Source organism: Cornus florida, unplaced genomic scaffold (assembly GCF_030987335.1).
Source record: "Cornus florida cultivar Cherokee Brave unplaced genomic scaffold, ASM3098733v1 CherokeeBrave_3.0.0_Hap2_Chr01, whole genome shotgun sequence".
Classification (NCBI taxonomy): Eukaryota; Viridiplantae; Streptophyta; class Magnoliopsida; order Cornales; family Cornaceae; genus Cornus; species Cornus florida.
The window spans coordinates 2,751,587-2,769,358 of NW_026775571.1; the positions used below are offsets into that span (position 1 = coordinate 2,751,587).

Here is a 17,772-nt window from a genome sequence, read left to right on the forward strand (position 1 = left end):
ACTTTGACATTAAATCTTAAGCTCTCACCATCTAATCTACCATTTTCTTCAATCTTTGACCATGATCGGTTAGCCTTTGATGGAGTACTTGAATAATCTTTGAATTCTTGCTTGAATAATCTTTGAATTATTGCAACTTCAATGCTTCCTTGAATCCATTGCTTGAGTACTTGGAATGCTTCTGGCTCATTATTGAGGATTGAATTAATTGATCAACTATATAGCACTCAAGGAAAATATTAGTACATAAACATCATTAATGGTTTGTAATCATCAAAATATAAGATTGACCTTTAGATTAAATCCTTAGGCCAACAATCTCCCCCTTTTTGATGATGACAAAACATTGATGTGTTTATTGTCAAGGTGGAGTTGCATTTTGAAATAATGCTCCCCCTATCAATAAGCATATCTTGAATTCATGTCAACAACAAATATTTGAAAAAAAAATATGTCTCCTCCTATCAATGTGCGTCTATCAAAATAGCAATGCAATAGAATAGACACAATATAGCATAGAACACATCTTTCTCCCCCTTTGTCATATCAAAAAAAAAAATCTTCCTTTATCAATGGGAAATACTGACCTTTGCATGAAATATCAAAATTGATAAAGAAAAGAGCAATTAAATAGAAGACAACTACCATATGGGTAGATAAAAGCATAGTTCATGATAAGGAGTTCAAAATGAAATAACATAAGTAAATAGAACATATCTAAGAATATGATTCTCTAAAGCAGATATAGCAAATGAGACCACAAAAATAGGTTTTAGACGGGGGTGATACTGTGCTAAGGAGAAGGAGGTCTATTTCCTTTGCGAAATGCTTCAAAATCTTCATTAAGATGAGTGATTGACATATGCACTTCGTCAAGTTGTCTTTGCTGTTGTGCAAGAGTGGTTTGTTGTTCTTCAAGAGTGGCTTGATTTTGACGAGTAGCTTCGAGAATTTTCAATAAAAGATCACGATTGGTGCAATTTTCAGCTGGAACATCGTCATCTTCAGCACTGTCATCACTGTCATGTTCTTCTTCATCCTCATCATCAACTTCCTCAATTTCTTCTCCTCTATCTCGAGCCTCTTCAAACCTCCGTTGCTTAGGATAGAACCACATACCATTTGAATCCCTTTTTAGCCCCATTGACGCAAGATTTAAAGCAGTGAGCATGTGTCTTGACCCTGGTTTAACTGCTTCAGAACTATCTAGCGGAACTTTTATATCCATGAATATGTGAGTGAGAACCATGGCATAATAAAGAGAGACCTTTTTCTTTCTGTTACAAGCAAGCAAATGATGAAATATTATGTATGCAAGATCAAAGGGCTTTCCATTTAAGACACACCAGATAAGGAAGACATCCATGTGAGTGACTTTGGATCTACTGCCGGATTTTGGAAGAATGGAGTACATGATGATCTTGTGAATCAATCGGGCTTCCATAGTTAATTGCCTGGTGTTTACCACTTTTGTATTGGTTACACGGGAATCATAACTCATTTGCTGAATAGCCGTGAGTTTGTCAAAGCCTTGTCCAATAAACCATTTGGAAGGAGAATAGAATTGGATGCCATCCTCAAGTTTGAGAATTCGAGCAATGTTACTTCTATCAAGGTAAAAGTGAACTCCAGCTACATAACAATTAAGTTTGTCTTCTCCAGGACTTTCTTCAAGGTGAGTGTAAAATAACTTTACGAATTTTGGATAGTATTTGGTACTCAACCCAACAAAGTTTCCTAGGCCAATTTCGTCAAACAATCTATAGGTGTTGAGATTAAGATCATCGCAAATTTTTTTGGACAATACCATTGCTGTGGCCAATTTTCTATGTTGATAGATAGTGTCAAATGCTACTTTGTAGGTGGGGTTTCTATAAAGCATGGTAGCAGAGATTTGAGTTTGTGTACTAGGACTTGAACCAACATCTTGAGATCTTTGAGAGTTCCGTTTATGACCACGAGGAGGATTCTTTCTACGAGAGGATAAAGCCGTGAACATTTCTAGAAATTGAAACTGAAATTTCAGAAGGAATACTTAGAACACATATCTAAAGAAAAATTCACTTAAATTTGTTTGGAGTGAAGATTAATAAAAAAAATTCAATTATTATATACTGGAAATTTCAAAGCTCAAATTGGTTTTGACTGAGAATTAATGATTATAATTGAAAATGATTTTGAACCAATGTACCAATTTAAGTTTTATACTAATTTAAGTTTTATGCTTAAAAACCCAAAAAAAAATTCAGATAATATGGTCTAGGTAATAAAGTTTACAAATTCATCAAAATAAAATGGAATTCAAAGATAAATTGAAAATAAAGGGGTCTGAAAACAACATATATTTCTAAGATTTAATTGACATGAAATAAATTCATAGATTAGTCATATGACAAATGCATAACTACTAGAAATTTGAATTAACAAACCAAGAAAGTAGCAATTTCTACTCAAATATGTTCTTTCCATGCGAGGAGAAAGTCTACAGTGAAATCAAGGGTTTCATGGATGAGAGATGAAAAAGCAATGAACTCTAAAATTTGTTGAAAATAGATAAACTAAAATGCAAGAACTCATAACTTTGAGATGGAATTTGAGGAAAGGAGTTACCTGTGAAGATGCCCAATGGAGGAAATATTTCAACCCTAGCCGAGAGAGTGCTCTGGAATAAGCCTCTGTTATGTCTAGAATGGAGTTAGTATACTGAATGGAAAGTGCCGAGATGGATTATGAAAGCCTACTGTGCACTTAAAATGAAACCGAGAATCCTGTGTATGTGGGTTTCATTGATTGAGCCGGCTCACTAGTTCATAGAGCCGGCTCAATGAAGTTTCTTGGAGCCGGCTCACTAGTTCATAGAGCCGGCTCAATGAAGTTTCTTGGAGTCGGCTCTTCTATTTCATGGAGCCGGCTCTTTCATTCTTTTGCCCTGCATCCAAGTGCAAATGTGAGATACCGAGAGTAAGGAGATATAATCCATCAATTGAGCAGGCTCCTCCTTCTGAAGAGAGACGTCTCCATTTATGTGTATTGAGCCGGCTCAAGCAAAATTGGAGCCGGCTCTTTACAACCTGCGTGAGATCCCGAGAGTTGAGTGTTTAAATGAGTGTGTGTAAGCCGGCTCATTGTAGAATTGGAGACTGCTCTTACTGAAATCTGCATGAGATCCTGAGAGCAACAAAAGTGTATGCAGATTATGGTTTAGGTTAGGAGCCGTCTCTTGTTTTTATAGAGCCTGCTCTCTTAGTTTGTAGAGACTGTTCTTTCTTAAAAACATAGAGATCCCGAGAGTATGCACTTTGAAATCATTTGTGAAGCCTGCTCTGCTTTGTGTGGAGACAGCTCTTTTTCTGAATGGAGCTGGCTCTTTAGCTGCTAGAGTTACTTTAATATTTCTTCTTCTGCAGACATACCTATTTCTCTTCTGAGCAAGCAAAATCTGTCCTCTTGGAATGGTTTTGTGAAAATATCTGCTAGTTGTTTTTCAGTATTAATAAATACAAGCTCAATGTCTCCTTTTGAGACATGATCCCTAAGAAAATGGTACCTAATTTCTATATGCTTTGTCCTTGAATGCTGAATAGGATTTTTTGAGATACATATTGCACTTGTATTATCACACATAATAGGAACATGATCAAAGTAAAGTCCAAAATCCTCAAGTTGTTGCTTAATGTAAAGCGTTTGAGCGCAACAACTACGGGCTGCAATATATTCAGCTTCTGCGGTTGATAGAGCTACGGAATTTTGTTTCTTGCAAGACCAAGATACTAATGATTGTCCTAAGAAATGACAAGTTCCGCTAGTACTTTTTCTATCAACTTTGCCCTCCAAAATCAGCGTCCGAGTAACCGACAAGCTCAAATGATGTATGCCTAGGATACCAAAGCCCTAAGAATGTAGTAAAACTTAAATAGCGAAAGATGCGTTTAACGGCACATAGATGAGATTCTTTAGGGCAAGATTGAAAACGAGCGCATAAGCATACACTAAACATGATTTCCGGTTTACTTGCGGTTAAGTATAAAAGACTACCAATCATACCCCTATATTTTTTAATATCTACATTAGTGCCCTTTTCATCTTTGTCAAGTTTCAAAGATGAACTCATTGGAGTATTGGCATGTTTGACTTCCTCCAAGCCAAATTTCTTTAGCAAATCTTTAACATACTTGGATTGGCAAACAAAAATTCCATCAAGTGTTTGTTTGATTTGCAACCCTAAGAAGAAAGTAAGTTCACCCATCATACTCATTTCGAATTCATTTTGCATGCTAGAAGCAAATTTTTCACATAGCACACTATTGGTTGATCCAAAGATAATATCATCAACGTAAATTTGAATAACCAACAGGTTGCTATCAATGGTTTTAGTAAAAAGAGTATTGTCAATTTTTCCTCTAACAAAACCATTAGCAAGTAAGAAACCACTTAGTTTTTCATACCAAGCTCTTGGAGCTTGTTTTAAACCATACAAAGCTTTTGATAATTTGAAAACATGGTTTGGATAAATGTAGCTTTCAAAGTCCGGCGGTTGTTCTACATATACTTCTTCTTCAATGAATCCATTTAAGAAAGCACTTTTTACATCCATTTGATATAACTTAAAATTCTTATGGGATGCAAAAGCAAGGAGCATTCTTATAGCTTCAAGTCTAGCTACGGGGGCAAAGGTCTCCTCATAATCAATTCCTTCTTCTTGATTATAGCCTTGAGCAACAAGCCTTGCCTTGTTTCTCATAATTATTCCCGATTCATCCTTTTTGTTCCTAAATACCCATTTTGTGCCAATGATAGTTTTATCTTTAGGCTTTGGAACCAAATGCCAGACTTTATTCCTTTCGAATTGGTTAAGTTCTTCTTGCATGGCCAAGAGCCAAGATTCATCATTTTCGGCTTCATGAATATTTTTTTGTTCAAGTTGGGAAACAAAAGCCACATAATTGCAAATGTTACTCATTTAAGACCTAGTGCTTATTCCTTTAGATGGATCGCCAATGATTTGATTTATCGGATGATTAGGCACTTGCTTCCAAGCCTTAGGAAGAGTGTCTTTATAAGAAAGACTTTCTTTTAGAACATCTTTGGAGCTATCTTCAAGAGAAGAACCATTTAAATCAAGATTTTCAATATTCTTTTCAATCTCAATCACATCTTCATTATCATCTAATGAACGTCTAAGAGGGGGTAATGGTGATTCATCGAATACAACATGTATTGATTCCACAACTACTCGTGTTCTTTTGTTAAACACTCTAAATGCTTTGCTACGAGAAGAATATCCTAGAAAAATACCTTCATCCGATTTAGGTTCAAATTTTCTTAGATTATCTTTGTCATTTAACACGAAGCATTTACACCCAAAGACTTTAAAGTATCCAATGTTTGGCTTTCTTTTGTTCCAAAGATCATAAGGAGTCTTATTAAGGAGTTTTCTAATAATGACTCTATTTATGACATAGCATGAGGTGCTAACGGCTTCGGCCCATAGAGATCTAGGAGAATTATGTTCATTTAACATAGTCCTAGCCATTTCTTGGAGAGACCTATTTTTTCTTTCAACAACTCCATTTTGTTGAGGAGTCCTAGGAGCTGAAAGATTATGAATGTATCCATTGTCATCACAGAATCTTTCCACATCTTGGTTATCGAACTCTCTAGCTCTATCACTTCTAATGGACTTAATTTTACATTCTTTTTCATTTTCAACTCTCTTACAAAATTTAGCAAAGATTGTATGAACCTCATTCTTGTGTGTAAGGAAAAATACCCAAGTGAATCTAGAGAAGTCATCCACAATGACAAATGCATAGAGTTTTCCACCAAGACTAGCAATCCTCTCCGGACCGAATAAGTCCATGTGAATTAATTCAAGTGGTCTTGAAGTCGTTATATCCTTTTTCCTTTTAAATGATGACTTGATTTGCTTACCTATTTGGCATGCGCTACATGTTTTATCTTTAGAAAAATTAGTCTTTGGGAGGCCTTTGACCAATTCATTCTTAGATAGTTTTGAAATCAAATCCATACTAGCATGACCCAACCTTCTATGCCACAACCAACTATTTTCATTTGAGGATACAAGACATTTGACATCTTGATCATGTAATTCACACAAAAGCAAAGTATATACATTACCATTTCTTAGAGCATGGAAAACTTCTACATTATCCTTTTTGACAATGCACTTGTCCGATTTAAACAAAACATCATATCCTTTATCACATAATTGGCTAATACTAAACAGATTATGTTTTAAGCCTTTAACAAGTAACACATCATCAATAGATAAGGAGGAAGAGATACCAATAGTTCCAATGCCAATGACCTTGCCTTTTGAGTTGTCGCCGAATGTGACGCTTCCTCCTTTATGAGGTTTGATGGAGCGAAATTTTGATTGATCTCCCGTCATATGCCTTGAGCATCCGCTATCAAGGAACCATTTGTCCTTGGATGAATATAGAGACTTCAAGCAAACCTACAAAAGGAATTTGAATAATCTTCTTTTGGTACCCATATTCTCTTGGGTCCATGAGAGTTAGGAAGAGGTGTATAAGTCCCTTTAATAACCCAAACTTCTTTTGTCCTACATGGCCTCATGATTGATCTTATGTCCTATTTTTTTACAATAGTTACATTGTGGACTAAAAGAGGAATTTTTAACAAAGTAATTGTTCAAAGGTATTCTCTTTTTCAATAAACAAGAATCTTTGTTGTGAGGATCAAATCCAAGTCCATCCTTGGCATAAGCATTTCTTTGCTTTCCAAGTATGAGACCCAAATTCTCTCTACCTTTTGTGAATTTAGCTAAAGTTTCAATTTGATCTTCAATTATAACTTTCAATGATTTATTTTCAGAAATTAAATCAATTGAAACCGATTCTTTAGCTAATTCTTTTTCCTTTTTCAAAGCTTCATTTTCAAGTTGAGATTTTTCAAGGTTTTGAGAGATGATATACATTTCCCTCTTGAGAGTAGCACATTTTTGAACCATTTTGCCTAATTCATCATGCAATTCTCTAAAAGCATCTAGCAAATAGTTGTGTGCATCAACTAATTCATCATAAGTAGTTTCCAAATCAAATGAGTTATGATTAGAATTTACCTCATCTTCATCGGCCATGAGACAAAGATTAACCAATTCATTGAGTTCATCGTCACTTTCGAATCCATTTGAATCATCATCCTCCCATGTAGCTTGCATGGCTTTGCCTTTCTTTTTCCTTTCCTTTTCATTTTTGTAGGCATAGCAATCGGACTTGAAGTGTCCCGGTTTTCCACAATGGAAGCAAGTAAGTGCTTCTCTTTTTCCTTGCTCACTAGACGACCCATTTCTTTTGAAGTGGTTGCTCTTTTGAAACTTCTTCATTTGAAGAATTCTTCTTACGGTTTTGGTAATGAGAGCAACTTCTTCTTCTTCTTCATCATAAGGAACTTTATTAATTGTAACTTCTTTGGTAGTAGCTTGTAGAGCTATATCCTTCTTTTGAGTTTCTTCATCTCTATCATTCATTTCTAGCTCGTAAGCCATTAATGAACCAATAAGTTCGTCAATGGGAAGTGTGTTAAGATCTTTGGCTTCTTGGATGGCGGTCTTCTTAGCTTCCCAATTCTTTGGCAAAGATCTAAGGATTTTTCTTACATTGTCGGATGATGTATATTTTCTTCCAAGAGCTTTCAAGGGATTAACAATGTTAGTAAAACGAGAGTACATTTCATTAATAGTTTCTTTGTTATTCATGGTAAAAAGTTCATATTTATGGACAAGCATATTCATTTTGGATTCTTTAACATGACTAGTGCCTATATAGGTAACTTCAAGTTTATCCCAAATTTCTTTGGCCGTTTCGCAATCCGAAATTCTATTGAATTCGTCTTTGCTTAAGGCACAATAGAGATTAGTGATAGCCTTGACATTACATTGTACAAGCCTACGGTCATTGAGGGTCCATTCAATATCGGGTGTTCGAACATTTTCACCTTCTACTATCTTGGTTGGAACATGGTCTCCTTTTTCTATGGCTTTCCAAACATCTACATCTATGCCTCTTAAAAATGCTCTCATTTTGATTTTCTAATAGTTGTAGTCACTTCCATCAAACCAAGGGGGTCTATTGTTAGATTGACCTTCTTGATGGAAATTTGTATTGGCCATAATCGTTCTCTAAGATGATTAGTCTTTTTCTAGAGATTAGGCTCTGATACCAATTGTTAGTCACTAATTGACTCTAGAGGGGGGGTGAATAGAGTCAAGGATCAATTTTTTCAATTTAAAAATTATATTTCTACCAAACTGTTAAATATCAGTTTATTGAAATATTCAAGCAAAATAAAGCACAAAAATAAGAAAGATAGAGATAAGAGATTGCAAACAAAGACTCGGTGATTTAGCGAGGTTCGGAAACTCCTACTCCTCGGCTCAAGATCCCCCTTGAGACTTCCCAAATTCACTAGAGCTTCTCCTTAATGGTGGAGAGCAAACCTTCACTTTTGAAACAAGATCTTGCTTCTCTTCTTTGCTAGGAGAACACCCTTCTCCTAGGCTTTCTTTTGGGTTACACCAACCCTTTACAATAGCTTTGAAGTTTGAAGAAACAAGTGTACAAGAATCTCTCAAAGATAGATTACAGAGTTTAGCTCACAACTATAGAAAAGATGAATATACGTGAAGCTCAGAATTACTACAGTGATATGAAATAACAGAGAAGGAATGAAAGCTCAGAATACTTCTTTAATGCTTTTCAAGGAATGATAGAATGTTCTCTGTGAAAAAAGGTTTTTTTTAGTTTGAAGACCAACCTCAGTATTTATAGAAACAACAGAGTTCAATATAGCTGTTAGAGGTTGTTGAGAACATTTAATGAAAATGTTTACGTTACAGTTTAAAACCCTAAAGAGAGCCGTCTCTTGAAAACCAAAGAGCATGCTCTTTGTTCATTTTCCTTAGAAAGAGCCTACTCAATAAAAACGTGAGCCTGCTCTTTATTTTGAAGATCCATTTTCGTAGCTTTCTTGGAACAAAAAGAGCCCTCTCTTTCTTTTGATTGAGCCCTCTCTTTTTCTTAAATACTTCTCAAAGACTTACTGGAGTTAAAGAAAAGAACCTTCTCAGAGCTCACTGAATAAGAGAAAAGAGCCTTCTCTTTATTTTATGGAGCCTTCTCCATCTCACATTATGATACTTAATATGAAATTCTTTAAGTCCTGTGAATGTGATCATGAGCTGATTTTATTTTCTTTGAGAAATAAAATGGGAATGCAATGCATGGATTGAATTTTGAGCTTCAAATATATTCAAATTAACTTTGACATTAAATCTTAAGCTCTCACCATCTAATCTACCCTTTTCTTCAATCTTTGACCATGATCGGTTAGCCTTTGATGGAGTACTTGAATAATCTTTGAATTCTTGCTTGAATAATCTTTGAATTATTGCAACTTCAATGCTTCCTTGAATCCATTGCTTGAGTACTTGGAATGCTTCTGGCTCATTATTGAGGATTGAATTAATTGATCAACTATATAGCACTCAAGGAAAATATTAGTACATAAACATCATTAATGGTTTGTAATCATCAAAATATAAGATTGACCTTTAGATTAAATCCTTAGGCCAACAGCATGGTTTATGGGTGGATGCTGAGAGTGAGAGGTGTGCAGGTTGGTGGAGTTCGAGCATGGTTTGTGAGGTGGGTTTTTATGTGGAGTTGTGGGTGGTGGCTTGGTGGTGGGTTGGTTTAGTGTATGCAAGGTGGTGTGCCGAGGGTAGGTGATGGTTTGGAGTGTGGATGAGTTGCAGGCATGGGGTTGTGGGTTACTGCTGTATGCTTGAGAGGATGAGGGTTGGGGTGTAATTCGAGCACTCGACATGGGGTCTTCGATTGCTCGAATTAGAAGCAGTAGCCGCGGAACTGAGGTAGGCAACTGCAAGCACTCGAAGCTTGGTCTTCGAGTGCTCGAAATTAGGACAGTAGGCTCGGGTTGTTAGGCTGAAATTTGGAACAATCCAAATGGAATTTAGAGCTCTCTAAAATTGGGCAGTGGTGCATGCAAGATTGGTTCACAATTGGAGCACTCTAAAATGGAGCTAGATTGCTCGAAATGAAGGCAGTGACTTCGGCAAGTTGGTGTGGTAATTTAGAGCAATCCAAATGGAATTTAGAGTGCTCTAAATGAAGGCAGTGAGCTTGGGATTGATGGTTCACATTTAGAGCACTCCAAATGGGAGCTAGAGTGCTCTAAATGAAGGCAGTAGGCTCGTGGAAGTGAATTTTTCAGCCAAATTGGAATGCCTCTTTGAGAGCTGAATGCATGCATGTAAGCAAAATTTTAAAATTTGTCATTCTTATGCATGCATGATAATGGAATGAAAGATAAACTATCATGGCTGCATGGATGCATGAAAAACCATGAGCTCATGGCTGCAATGAAATTCCTACGCATGAAAATGAAATAAAAATTTTCAATGAATGAAATTTCCCCCCTTTTTCTTTTTTTATATGCCAATGGAAAATTTTCCAAGCTTGATACATTGCAACATGATGCAAAATGGATGGAATTTTTCAAAAAAGAAATTTTGAAGCTTAAAACATTGCAACATGATGCAAAATGGATGGAATTCTCAAAAATGAATATTTCAAGCATAGAGAATTTTTGAAAATTTGCATGTCAGTCCTAAATTCAAGCCATGCATGGAAAATTTGAAACTTGGCACATTATTCCAATCCAATACATGGATGGATAATTTGTCAAACTTTGCAACATCTTGCTAATGCATGAATTAAATTGGCAAAATTTTCAAAATGCAACACATTTCCAATGCATGGATGAATGTAGGAAATTTTTTAAACCTTTACAACATCACACAATGCATGAATGATTTTGAGAAAATTTTCAAGCTTTGGAACATCTCTTCAATGCATGAATGAGATTAAGGACATTTCAACAATGCATTGAAGATGAGAGGTTATGTATGTGAGTGCCATGTCGAAAGTCCGAGAAAATTGCCTGATAGAGCCGGAAACTTCCGGGAATGAAAACAAAAGTTGAGAAGGTCTAAGAAGCCGGTCTAAAATTGTGGAACACAACTGAAGAGCATTCCAGAAAAATTAAATTTTTGGCTTTTCGAAACCATTTCCCGGAAAATTTCAAGGCTCAGGCAATTGAAAGGAGGGAAGCTTGGAACATCGAAAGAATTTCTTCCCTTGCTTTGCTAAATTTAATGTCGATAGCTAGACGAAGTTAGAGCAGGCACTAATCCTCAAAAATCTTGATAGTCAGACACACCGAGATCAGGTTAGTCCTCCTTACCCTATACCATGTCTCTCAAGAGATTCAAGCTTCCCCAAATAGGATAATTCTTTTAAAAGCGAAGGAGGAAGAGCTTGAAGACAAAAGTGGAAAAGAGGTAGCGGAAAGACCTCAACCCACTCTTCATCCTCAATGAAGAACTTTGGATTATGGGGCTTATTTGGATTATGGGAAGATGGATTAGGTGAACGTGCACCAAGCAACGACTTATGAAGGGTCATATTGAGCACGGGAATGCTCAACAAGTTATCCTTCAGACTTTAAACATCCACCTCACAGTTATCCGGAGGTTCGGGCTCAATAGCTTGAGATAACTCAGGAGAAGGAATGAGAGGAAGTGCAAGCTCCCAAGAGAGGGATACATTTGATGTTGCCCAAGGAAGAGAGAGAATAGGTGGAGGAATATCAAACAAAGAATTTACCTCCAAAATAGAATTGTCAACATCAAAATCCTCATAATTGAAATGAGCTAAGCAAGCTTTTAGAGGATCCTCCATTAAAGGAGGTGCATCAAGCAAAGGATTATGTAGGGGCTGTTTTGAAGTAGGGTAGACAATCTCTACATCATTATTTTTCCCATTTTGAGCCACAATTGCTTCATTTTGATGTGGGGCAACAATTTGATCTTCAACCACCATTTCATCATTTTCACATGTAATAACCACTTGATCATTCTCATGATAAAAGTTACTAGGAGTAATCTCATCATTCATAGAATTTTCTTTTGGATTGGCCATAAATTCAAATGAAAATGTTTCCTCCTCTTCATGATTTTTAGCATTAATCCTTTGTTGAATTTGAGATATTTGGTCATCTATCATTGCACTAACTTGGGACTGGTGATATGGTACCACTTGATTGATAGACTCTACTGTGGATTGCATGCTAGCAAGGGAAGCCAATAGTTGATTGTTGGAGTCCATCATTTGCGTGTGCATAGACTCCATCATTTGTTTGTTAGCAACAATTAGCTCATCCAATGGAGACGGTGGAAAAGGAGAAGAGGGTTGGAAATAATGATCATTGGGTTGAAAATTGGCTTGAAAATGTTGCCCATGAGATTGTGGGGCTGAATTTTCCATGTCATGCCACAAGAAATTTTGGTGATCTCCCCTACCCGAGTTATAACCATTGAAGTATGGATCACTACCCGGTTCAGAGAAATTTGCATTTGGTTACTCTAGATAAAAATCCGAGAATTGTCTCGTTGGAAGACAATCTCTTGTATGATGTGTATTACTAGAGCAAAAAGCACAAAACGCATGTGGTGTGTAGAATTGAGTTGGGAGATAATTATTCTCCATCTAGGAGTTAAACATCAACAACACACAGCATAATCAACACAACAATTCTTTATCATCAACTCCACATACAATGATCCCTTTCTCCTCAATTATCAAGACAAAAAATAAATGGCCACGACAAGGACCGATGCTTGTACACGAAATTAAAACAAAATAATAGCCTCGACAAGGGCTTCACAAGCTAAATAACACTAAGTTAAACACATGCAAGATATTCACAATTTGAAAGACTAGAACCTTGAAAAACTTACCGAAAGTCCTCTAGACTTACAATTTTCTCAATTTTCCCTCGGCAAGCCTTGAGTTTCTAGAATCTCACTTACAACACAAAGATGGTTAAACCACAAAAGAAATATTCACAAAACAAGTATTCACAATCAAACTAAATTTAACCCTAGAACTATGGTCGCTAAACTGTTTGCAGTCCCCGGCAACGGTGCCAAAAATTGATCGGTTGGTCAATCATACATCAACCTTCGCAATAGCACGAATCATTGTAAAATATGGCTATTGGTCGGGTAAGTCAAACCACTGGGACTGCGCTAGTCTAAAGCAACCTAAATGTCTAGAATCATTCTTAGGATGATGAGGTGTAATAAAGAGTTGTTGATTATTTGTCACTTATACTATGAATTGAAATATGCATTAATGAAAAACTTGCAAGAATTTAAGAGATGAAAGACGAGTAAAGAAGACTAAGGAAGTGAATCCGCCTCCATCCCTATACACATGCTAGATTAGACCTAAATTAGGGGAAAAACAACATATGATGGTCAAGAACTACATAGCAACACATAGTTGCCATGTAAGTAATCAAGAGGTACATTAGGTCTCAAACAAGTATAATCCATCAAAAGGGTAAACATGTTTAGACTACCTAACTAAGGTGTAGCTTATACACGTTTACTTAAATGAAAGACTATCAAATTCTTGACAAAATGATGAAGCACATGGAGCTAGAAATTAAGCATACACCATCAAAGGATTTCCTAAGCAATGGTCTATCAAAGTCACCTATCAACATGCCATTAAATCATTTCATAACCTTGTTTCCATTCTCACCATGTAAACTCAAGCAAAAAGATTAATACAAGACATCACCTAACATAAGATAATGAGCTTGAAGAAATCATCCATACATATATAAACATTCATTACACCAAATGAAGTGCTCTTAGCTATGAAAAAAGACCATAAATATACATTGCAATCCCCCAATATAGACTACCCTAGGACATGCTTACAAGGGAGGGACTTCATCACCTCCCTAGAGAAAGAGTTAGTTACCCATTGCTAAGCTAGAAGAAGGAAGAAAATCCATTTTCATGGCCATTTTCGTGCAACCTTCTTGGAGCTTGAAGAACACACCTCTTTTGCTCTCTTCTCTCTCTTCTAATCTTGTAGAATATATGATAATGTTTTGTATGGCCCTTCCTCTCTCTTATTAAGCTCAAGTCAAGACTCTCTCTCCTCTAAGGAACACCTCCAACCACTTCATAAAGAAGGAAGATGGCATTGAGGAAACCAATGTGCAAGTGGCTAAAATTGAGCCATTTCCGAGTGCAATCTTCCTGATTTTCGAGCACTCGAAGAGTGGTCTCGAGCACTCTAAATTAGTGTAATGTGCAACATGCTCTTCTTGCTCAGCACTGACCTACTTTGGTAAAACTATTATAACTTTGTGCCCCGAACTCTGAATGATGATCTGTTTGAAGATTTGGAGAGCTAATTCAGTGCTTTAAAAACTTCATGTTTTGTTAAAGACCCAATTCTCAAGTCTGGTTGGTCGAAAATGGGGAGAAAGGCAGTACTTCAGTGCTGCCAGGCAGTTCTGCGCACCTCTGTTAACTACTCCGAACTCCGAATGATGAACTGCTTGAAGATTTGGAAAGCTGATTCAGAGCTCTAAATCTTTCATGTTATGATGGAAGTCCAGTTCTTGAGTTTACTAGGTCAAAAATGGCGACAAAAGTTAGGTTCTACTGCTGCCAGAAATTCAGAATTGGCACCCTTTTTGTTCAAAATTCCACAAGGCATCATTTTTGCTTCCTTTTTGCACTTTAACCTGAAAATGTACAAAAACATGCAAATGGAGTTAATCTACATAAAATAATCAATTAATGGACTTTGTTAATGTAATTTAGGGCGCTTGAATATACAGTATTCAGCGCTTATCACTATCCCCAGCAGGCTCAGACACGGGTAGAGGAACCAGTGAGGGTTGAATTAAACGGTACCTGCGTTCTTCACCATCAATAGTAGCAAAGGCTTCTAATAGGGATGGCATGGCATTGGTGATGCATTCAAGATTTAAGACTTAAGTGGTTCAAATTTTGGGCGTAATCCCATCAAAAACTAATAGGTATGTATGTTGATGATTAGGACGTTTGACAAGAAGAGAGGCTGCCTCGAGAGGAAATTCACTGAGAGGCTTATATTAAGCCTGTTCCTCCCAACGAGATCTCAAATACCCAAAGTAATCAGCTATTGACAAATTCAGGCCTTCCAGCAAGGCCTTAGAAATATCTTGGTATAACTCAAAAATACGAGCATCATTCCTAGAATGAGCATATATTTGATTCAAAGTAATCCATAAGTCATGAATAGTCATAAAACATGAATATATTAAAAGCAGTCCATAAGTCATGAATAGAGTCATAAACATGAATATATTATAAATTCGTTCCTCCATAAAGTAAAACATCCATCCTAAAATGGTGCAATTATCCATATCCCACTGAGTATATTTAGGATCTTTAATATCTAGCATCTTTTTCAGTGCCCAAAAATCACTCTGATTTGCCTTTTCCACCAGCATAAAAATGGAGGGAACAAGCCCCGGATGCAAAATTACGACCATTCAACAGCACATTAGTAACTCGTTGAGTTGGTGTGTGTTGCGCCGAAGAGAGAGTTTCTTTATTATTACTTGAATCAGCCATAATATTAAATAGAACAATTCAACAGATCACTAATAATTTCAAATAAAGGAGGAATAAACCTAATTTTGATCAAACAGTAGAAATGTAAAAAGAAGAGAAAGGAAACAATTAAGTAGAGGCTTGAATGATATGAATTACTCATTCACATCTCTAGTATTTATAGATAAAATGAGCACATGCTCATATTACAAGAAAGGAAACTAAATCAAATCACAAGTTATTCTAAAGCATATTCTATAGCATAGTCAAATCTCTGCTATTATGGTAAGTCATTCCATAAATAGTGACTATCATATATGCTAACATATGCATAGTCAAATCTTTGCTATTATGGTAAGTCATACCATAAATCGTGGTATCATATATGCTAACACTCCCCCTCAAGTTGATGTGTGGATATCTGAAAAGCCCAACTTGGACAATGCATTCTCAAACACAATCTTACTTTGTAAGAATGTCTGCAACCTGCTGAGAGCTTGTGACAAATGGAGTGTAAATTGGACCAGAGATGATCTTCTCTCGAATGAAGTGACGGTCCACTTCTATATGCTTAGTCCTGTCATGCTGAACGGGATTTGCTACTATGCTAATGGCAGACTTGTTGTCGCAGTAGAGTAAGAATAAAAGCGACACTGGAAGGCACAAGTCTGTCATCAAGGATTTCAGCCATAGCAACTCACCTACCGTAAGAGCCATAGCCCTATACACTGCCTCTGCACTAGATCGAGAGACAACATCCTACTTCTTATTGCGCCAAGTAACCAAGTTACCACCAATGGTGGTACAATAACCCGAAGTAGACCTCCTATCTGAAATTGATCCTGTATAATCAGCATCTATCTATGCCTCAACACATAAGTGACCATGATTGGCAAACAAAATACCACGGCCTAGACAACTTTTTAAGTAGCAAAGGATCCGAGTAGCTGCATCAAGGTGAGGGGCACAAGGAGAGTACATGAATTGACTCACGACACTCATGGCATAAGCAATGTCAGGTTAAGACATGGATAAATAGATGAGCTTCCCCACAAGTCGTTGATACTGACCAATATCTAATAACAACTCCCCATCAGAATCAACCAACCGATGATTCTGCTCAATCGGAGTATCAGCAGGACGAGCGCCAAGCTGACCAGAAGTAGAAAACAAGTCAAGAACATACTTGCGTTGAGAGATGAAAATGCCAGTCTTTGAGCGAGCCACCTCAATGCCCAAAAAGTACCGTGGGGGACCAAGATCCTTAATCTCAAACTGATGGCCAAGATAGCTCTTAACCTCATCAATTCCGGTAGTATCATCACCTGTAAGAATAATATCATCGACATACACAATGAGAGCAACTGTCTTACCGCCTGAATGACGTAAAAACAAGGTATGATCAACTGTACTTTGATGGAAACCAAACTAGAGCATAGTAGTGCAAAAGCAATTAGACCAAGCTCGAGGAGACTGCTTGAGGCCATACAGAGAACAATGAAGACGACATACCATACCAGAATGACCAAGAGAACGAAAGCCCGGAGGAGGAACCATGTACACCTCCTCCTGCAAATCATCATTGAGAAAGGCATTTTTGACATCTAACTAAAATAGAGGCTAAGATCGAATTGCAGCAACGAAAAATAATACACAGATAGTATTCATCTTGGTGGCAACAGGGGCAAAAGTCTCCTGATTATCTATACCATAAGTCTGAGCATAACCCTTGGCAACCAATTGGGCCTTGTAATGGGCAATTGACCCATCTAGATTATGCTTAACTGTAAACACCCAACGATAACCCACAGCCTTTCGTCCAATAGGAAGTGGAACCATGTCCCAAGTTTGATTTTTCTCAAGTGCTTATAGTTCTTCTGTCATAGTATCATGCCATTGAGGTTGTGCTAGTGCATCTGCAACATTAGAAGGATAAGGAACCAGGGCTACAGAAATAAGAAAACTCTGATAGGAGGGTGAGAGAGCATAATCATAAACAAAATTAGAAATAGGGTATGTATAAGAACGTTTACCCTTTCGAAGAGCAATGGGGCGATCATCAAGCGAAACAATAGCTTGAGAAGGCAAAGCTGGTGACGAAGGAATAAGGTAGTCCATCATGGGAGTAGAAGCTTGTACTTGTTGTCTCTGACTATAAACCTGTGAAAAAGGAACAATTCCCCCTGCTAGAGGGGTATCACAAGGAGGAATCATAGAAAGACGAAACGGTTAATGGT

At 36.9% G+C, this 17,772-nt stretch overlaps 1 pseudogene; it reads right to left on the minus strand.

Annotated features, from left to right (window-relative positions):
- Positions 1-793: 793 nt before the first annotated feature.
- Positions 794-17,374, minus strand: LOC132276159 (uncharacterized; annotated as a pseudogene).
- Positions 17,375-17,772: the final 398 nt, after the last annotated feature.